Consider the following 7,794-nt stretch of genomic DNA (forward strand, 5'->3'; position numbering starts at 1 on the left):
CCTGTAATCCCAGCGCTTTGGGAGGCCAAGGCGGGCAGATCACGAGGTCAGGAGTTCAAGACCAGCCTGGCCAACATAGTGAAACCCCGTCTCTACTAAAAAATCCAAAATTAGCCCAGCATGGTGGTGCACACCGGTAGTCCCAGCCACTCGGGAAGCTGAGGCAGGAGAATCACTTGAACTCAGGAGGTGGAGGTTGTGGTGAACTGAGGTCACTCTGCTGCACTCCAACCTGCACAACAGAGTGAGACTCCGTCTCAAAAAAAAAAAAAAAAAAAAAAAACTGGACAAAACACACAAATAAAGGAAAGAAGGAATGAAGGAATTTATTGAAAATGAAAGAACACTTCACAGTGTGGGAGAAGGCCCGAGCATAGGTGCTCAAAGGCCCCATTGCAGAATTTTAGGGAGTTTAAATACCCTCTACTTAGAGTATGCCCTGTGTAAATGGAGAGGATGAAGTAAAGTTACAAAGTCATTTACTTGGCCTAGGCTCTATGGAGAGGATATTTCCTGTCATAGCTGAAGTGTGAATCAGCCTTATGTTCCCTGCCTCCAGACCCTGTTTTCCTGCCTCAGTACCTTATAAGGTACCTAAAATAATCAAATTCATAGTAACAGAAAGTAGAATGGTGGTTTCCTGGGGCTAATGGGAGAGGGAATGAGTTATTGTTTCATGAGTACAGAGTTTCATCTGAGAAGTTGAAAAAAATTCTGTAGATGGGTGGTGATAATGGCTGCACAGCAATGTGAATGTACTTAACGCCACTTAGCTGTACAGTAAATGGTTAAAGTGGTCAATTTCACTTACAGGACAGGCACAGTGGCTCACGCCTGTAAGCTTAGCATTTTGGGAGGCTGAGGGGACAGGATCACTTGAGCCCAGAAATTTGGGGTTGTGCCCAGAAGCTATGATTGTGCCACTGCACTCCAACCTGGGCAACAGAGAGTGACCTTTCTCAAAAAAATTTGTCTTTTGCTGGGCGCAGTGGCTCACACCTGTAATTCCAGCACTTTGGGAGGCCGAGGTGGGCAGATCACCTGAGGTCAGGAGTTCGAATCCAGCATGACCAACATGGCAAAACCCCGTCTCTACTAAAACTACAAAAAAGGTCAGGCATGGTGATGGGTGCCTGTAATCCCAACTACTCAGGAGTCTGAGGCAGGAGAATCACTTGAACCCGGGAGGCAGAGGTTGCAATGAGCCAAGATCGCACCATTGCACTCCAGTCTGGACGACAGAGCAAGACTCCATCTCAAAAATAATAATAATAATAATAATTTACTTATGTATATTTTACCATACCATATTTTTTAATTATGTAAATTTTACCATAATTTTAAAAATTAAAAATCATTGTGCATACCCAGAAAGGAATTAGAGGGAGGTCCAGCAAAGTGTCATTACATGAAAAATTACAGCAGGTCACGATGGCTAACACCTGTAACCCCAGGTGTTTACTGCAGCCTCTCTCTCCGCCTCCCAGTCAAGAGATTCTCCTGCCTCAGCCTCCCAAGTAGCTGGGATTACAGGCTTGCACCACCACACCCAGGTAATTTTGTAATTTTTTTTTTTTTTAGTAGAGATGGGTTTTCCCCATGTTGGTCAGGCTGGTCTTAAACTCCCGACCTCAGGTGATCTGCCCGCCTCGGCCTCCCAAAGTGCTGGGATTACAGGCGTAAGCCACCGTGCCTGGACTTTTTTTTTTTGAAACAGAATCTCTCTCTGTTGCCATTGCCCAGGCTGGAGTGTAGTGGTGCAATCTCGGCTCACTGCAACTTCTGCCTCCCAGGTTCAAGCAATTCTCCCTGCCTCAGCCTCCTGAGTAGCCGGGATTACAGCTGCCTGCCACCTCGCCCGGCTAATTTTTGTATTTTTAGTAGAGAGGGGGTTTCGCCATGTTGGCCAGGCTGGTCTTGAACTCCTGACCTCAGCTGATCCACCCCTCTCAGCCTCCCAAAGTGCTGGGATTAAGGCTGGTCTCAAACTCCTGACCTCAAATGATCCGCCCACCTCGGCCTCCTAGGGTGCTGAGACTACAGATGTGCACTACCACACCTAGCTAATTTTTAAGTCAGCTTAGCCACCATGCCCAGCCTTAATTCAATTTTGACACTATTTACTTGGAGCTATCACAGACCACATAGGTTAAGGGCTCAGTCCTGAGAGAACTTCCCCTACCCACTTCAGATAAATCGCAAGTCCTTTAGCCGGGTGTGGTGGCTCACACCTGACCAGCACTGTGGGAATCCAAGGCAGGTGGATCACAAGGTCAGGAGTTCGAGACCAGCCTGGTTAACATAGTGAAGCGCCGTCTTCATTGAAAATACAAAAATTAGCCAGGCCTGATGGCGGGCATCTGTAATCCCAGCTACTCAGGACACTGAGGCAGGAGAATCGCTTGAACCCAGGAGGTGGAAGTTGCAGTGAGCTGAGATCACACCACCACACTCCAGCCTGGACAACAGAGCGAGACTCCATCTCAAAAACAAAAAAAAAAAAATCGCAAGTCCCGATAGTCATCTGTGCATCTAACTGACTGGCTATAAATCAGAGATTCTCATGACCTCCTCTTCTGGTTCAATTTTTTTCTTTTTCTTTCTTTCTTTTCTTCCCCTTTGAGACAGGGTCTCATTCTCTCACCCAGTATGGAGTGCAATGGCATGATTATAGCTCACTGTAGCCTTGACCTCCTGGGCTCAAGCAATCCTCACACCTCGGCCTCTTGAGTAGCTGGGACTACAGGCATGTGCCACCACACCTGGCTAACTTTTTATTTTATTTTATTTTATTTTATTTTATTTTATTTTTTATTTTATTGTTATTATTTTTGAGACTGAGTCTCACTCTGTTGCCCAGGCTGGAGTGCAGAGGCGCAATCTCAGCTCACTGCAAGCTTTGCCTCCCGGGTTCACACTATTCTCCTGCCTCAACCTCCTGAGTAGCTGGGACTACAGGCGCCTGCCACCATGCCCAGCTAATTTTTTGTATTTTTTAGTAGAGACAGGGTTTCACTGTGCTAGCAAGGATGGTCTCGATCTCCTGACCTCGTGATCCGCCCGCCTCGGCCTCCCAAAGTGCTGCAATTACAGGCATAAGCCACCGCACCCAGCCAACTTCTTATTTTTTGTAGAGATGGTGTCTCACTATGCTGCCCAGTCTGGTCTTGAACTCCTGAACTCAAGTGATCCTCCCACCTCAGCCTCCAAAAGTGCTGGGATTACAGTCATGAGCCATTGTGCCCGGACACTTTTTGTTGTTGTTGTTGTTTTGATTTATGTTAGATGTAGGGAGTGAGGAGCTCTCAGTTTCTTTCTTTCTTTCTTTCTTTCTTTTTTTTTTTTCCAGAGAGTTTTGTTCCATCACCCAGGCTGGAGTGCAGTGGTGCCATCATAGCACACTGCAGCTTCAAACTTCTGGGCTTAAGCTATCATCCCACCCCAGCCTCCTAGATAACTGGGACTACAGGTGTGCACTACCACACCTAGTAGAGATGGGGTCTTGCTACATTGCCCAGGTTGGTCTGGAACTCCTGGCCTCAAGTGATCCTCTTGCCTCAGCCTCTGGAGTCACTAGGATTATAGGTATGAGCCACTGTGCTCCCACTTTCTTTAGGGTGCAGAGAGTCAAGGAGGTAGAGCAGGATGGGGTGGGAGCAAGGAAGTGAAACAACGTTTACTTAGCTATGATAGAGGGAGGAACGGGGAGGAACGCTGAACTGAGTGTGGCCTCAGTCACAGAGTGGTGGTTAGAGGTGGGTAATTGAATATGAGGGTCTGTAACCCAGAAGAGAAGCTGGAACTGGACCTTGTTGATTCAAGCCAAGGGCTGGCCCCCATTATCATTCATTCATCCTTCAAAAATTATGTATTTGGCCAGGTACAGTGGCTCACACCTATAATCCTAGCCCTTTGGGAAGCTGAGGCAGAAGGATCACTTGAGCCCAGTTCAAGACCAGCCTGAGGAATATGGCAAAACCCCATCTGTACTAAAAATACAAAAAATTAGCCAGGTATGGTGGTGCATGCCTGTAATCCCAGCTACCCAGGAGGCTGAGGTGGGAGGATTGCTTAAGCCCAGGAGGTTGAGGCTGCAGTGAGCTGTGATCATGCCACTGCACTCCAGCCTGGACAGCAGGAGTGAGACTCTGTCTCAAAAAGTAATAATAGTAAGAAAAGTTAGGCTGGGTGTGGTGGCTCGCACCTGTAATCTCAGCACTTTGGGAGGCCGAAGTGGGCAGATCACCTGAGGTCATGAGTTCGAGACCAACCTGGCCAACATGGTGAAACCCTGTCTATACTAAAAATACAAAAATTAGCCGGGGGTGGTGGCGGGTGCCTATAATCCCAGCTACTCAGGAGGCTGAGACAGGAGAATCCCTTGAACCTGGAAGGGAGAGGCTGCAGTGAGCCAAGATCAGGCCATTGCACTTCAGCCTGGGTGACAGACTGAGACTCCATCTCAAAAAAAAAAAAAAAAAAAAAATAGGCTAGGCGCGATGGCTCACTCCTGTAATCCTAGCACTTTGGGAGGCTGAAGCCAGACAGATCACAAGGTCAGGAGATGGAGACCATCCTGGCTAACACAGTAAAACCCGGTCTCTACTAAAAATACAAAAAATTAGCTGGTCATGGTGGTGGAACACCTGTAGTGCCAGCTACTCAGGAGGCTGAGGCAGGAGAATCGCTTGAACCCGGGAGGCGGAGGTTACAGTGAGCCAAGATCGCACCATTGCACTCAAGCCTAGGCGACACCGCCAGACTGTCTCAAAAACAACATATATATATATATAAAAAACAAAAATTTATTGAACACCTACTAGGCTCTAGGAATATAGCAGAGAACAAGGACAAAAATCTCAGCCCTCACAGAACTGACACTCCAGCTTGGGGGTGGGAACACATTTAATGATTGTAAAATCTATCAAAGCAGAGCAGGGATGAAGGGCAAAGCATAGGGAAGATTGCAGTATTAACTAGAATGAGCAGAGAAGGCCTCACTGGCAGGGTGATATCTGAAAATGGACCAGAAGGAAGCAATGAGCAAGGCGTACGTACGTTCATCTGTGGGAGAACCCTCTATAAGCAGAGGAAGGGAACAACAAATAGATTTCAGGGAGTCCATTATATATTGTGAGCAGGGCTGGACATGGTGGCTCATGCCTGCAATCCCAGCACTTTGGGAGGCCGAGGTGGGCATATCACCTGAGGTCAGGAGTTCGAGACCAGGCTGGCCAACATGGCAAAACCCATTTCTACTAAAAATACAAAAATTAGCCAGGTGTGGTGGCACATGCCTGTAATCCCAGCTACTCAAGAGGCTGAGGCAGGAGAATCACTTGAACCCAGGAGATGGAGGCTACAGTGAGCTGAGATGGCGCCACTGCACTCTAGCCTTGGTGAAAGAGTGAGACTCTGCCTCAAAATAATAAATAAGTAAATAAATAAATAAAATTGTGAGCAAAATTGAGGCCTCCCTTTTATGGCTTCAATATGCAAGGAGTCTAAGATCTATTACTAAATGGTAAAGAAAAACAGTACAGAGTGTTATGTATGGTACCATTGCTATCATTTGCATAAAAATGGGCGAGATTATATATTGCTGAGGAAACTCTGGCCTGATTTTAGGTCAAAGTGTCTGTCCCTTAGCTGGACAGGACACGGGCTCCTTTGGAGAACTGCCCCCCACCTCCTGCTAATCCCTTGGGACTGGGATCTCTGGGATTCCTATCCTCCCAGCCGGTTCTGATGTCAGTTCAATATTGCCAGACCACAGCTGGGCGTGGTGGCTCATGCCTGTAATCCCAGTATTTTGGGAGGCAAAGGTGGGCAGAACACTTGAGCCCAGGAGTTCTGCACCAGCCTGGGCAACATGGTGAAACTCCATCTCTACAGAAAATACAAAAAAAAAAAAAAAAAAAAATAGTAGGCACTGTGGTGCACACCTGTAGTCCCAACTACTTGGGATGTTGAGATAGGAGGATCACCTGAGTCCAGGAGATCGAGGCGGCGGTGAGCAGAGATCATGATACTGCATTCCAGCCTGGGCTACAGAGGAAGGCCCTGTATCAAAAACAAAATAATGCCAGACCATCCTTAAAGGCCCAAAGTCCTGCGTCTCTCCCAACACCACAAGCACAAGGCCTGAATCCCCAGTCCCTGAAGTCTACCACATTCTCTCTGGCTTCAGATTTTGTCCCTCTTTATTTGTTCTGTCTTCTATATACAGAGAGATGAGACCCCATGCTCATTTCCCCTAGGAAGTCCTCCCTACTATCTGTCTCTTTTCCAACTCCAGAGTCACAGACTTCTCCCCTTCCCATCCACTGAAACAGTCCCAAGGGGCAGGCATGGGGCTTAGTGGTTACAACTCGGGCTCTGGAGTTGTAACTCTCTGGGCCTGAATCCCAGCTACACTCCTGACAAGACTTTTAGTATCAGACAAGTGTATCGGGTAGGATTTCTTCAGGAAATAAAGAATTCTCTCAAATTGAATAATTTGAAGGTGTTTCATAACAGGGTTATACAAAGGAATGGGCAGGGTGTCGGTAAACCACAAGGGATAGTGCATTACCCCAGATCTAATAACAGTGGGCTTCGTTACTCCTGTAAGGGTCCAAGGCATAGGGAGAGAATGGTCCCTAGAATCCTCACAGGGGGCAGCTGCGGAGGTAAATGCTCAACCTCACCCTCTCTGTCTCATCTCCTATGGATGCCACTCTCCAAACCCTACAGATGCCACTCTGCAAAGCCTTCAGCCTCCTGGCCCCACAGCAGAGTGGAGAAGGAACCTTGCTATGGCCCAATTCCCTCATCTGTAAAACAGCCTGTTGATCCTACCTTCTTTCTAGGTTGTCACAATGATAAAAGGGGACAGTGTCCATGAGGCACGGACGCTGTTCCAGTACACAGGAAGTGTGCTCGATGAACAGCTCCAACTGTCTATGGATTTTGGTGATTAACTGGCTTCTCAAATTTAGCCTGTCAAAACAGAAAGCTTGAATTTCCCCCTACTTCAAACCTATTTCTTCTGTAGTCTCAGTTAGTGGCACTACCATCTACCCAACTGCTCAAGCCAGACTCCTTGATGCTAGAAGCCACCCTCTCCATGGCTGTTTTGCTGTTCCACTTTGCTGGCTCTTCTCCAAAATGCATCTCCAAGCCACCCCCCTCTCTTCATCTTCACTGCCAACATGCTAGATCACCTACCACCAAGATTCTTTCTAAGCCCGTAGTAGGTCTACCTGTACCTACCATTTATTCTTTTTTTTTTTTTTTTTTTTTTGAGACGGAGTTTCGCTCTTGTTGTGCAGGCTGGAGTGTAATGGCGTGATCTTGGCTCACTGAAACCTCCGCCTCCCGGATTCAAGTGATTCCCCTGCCTCAGCCTCCTGAGTAGCTGGGATTACAGGTGCGCACCACCACACCCGGCTAATTTTTTGTATTTTTAGTAGAGACAGGGTTTCACCATGTTAGCCAGGCTGGTCTCAAACTCCTGATCTCAGGTGATCCACCTGCCTTGGCATCCCAAAGTGCTGGGATTACAGGCATGAGCCACCACACCTGGCTACCATCTATTCTTTACCCAGCAACAGAAGGGACCTAAACCATCAGTTGGATCATGTCCATCCCCTGGGTAAACCCACCACATCACAAGATCCTGCTCAGGTCCCCTACCTTCACCATGGGCCACGACCCTGCACTCCAGGCACGCAACCTCACTGCAGCTCTTTGTCTCCTTGGCGCCAAGCTTTTTCTTCCTCAGAGCCTTGGCATATATTATTTCTACCCCCC

Source organism: Chlorocebus sabaeus, chromosome 20 (assembly GCF_047675955.1).
Source record: "Chlorocebus sabaeus isolate Y175 chromosome 20, mChlSab1.0.hap1, whole genome shotgun sequence".
Lineage (NCBI taxonomy): Eukaryota > Metazoa > Chordata > Mammalia > Primates > Cercopithecidae > Chlorocebus > Chlorocebus sabaeus.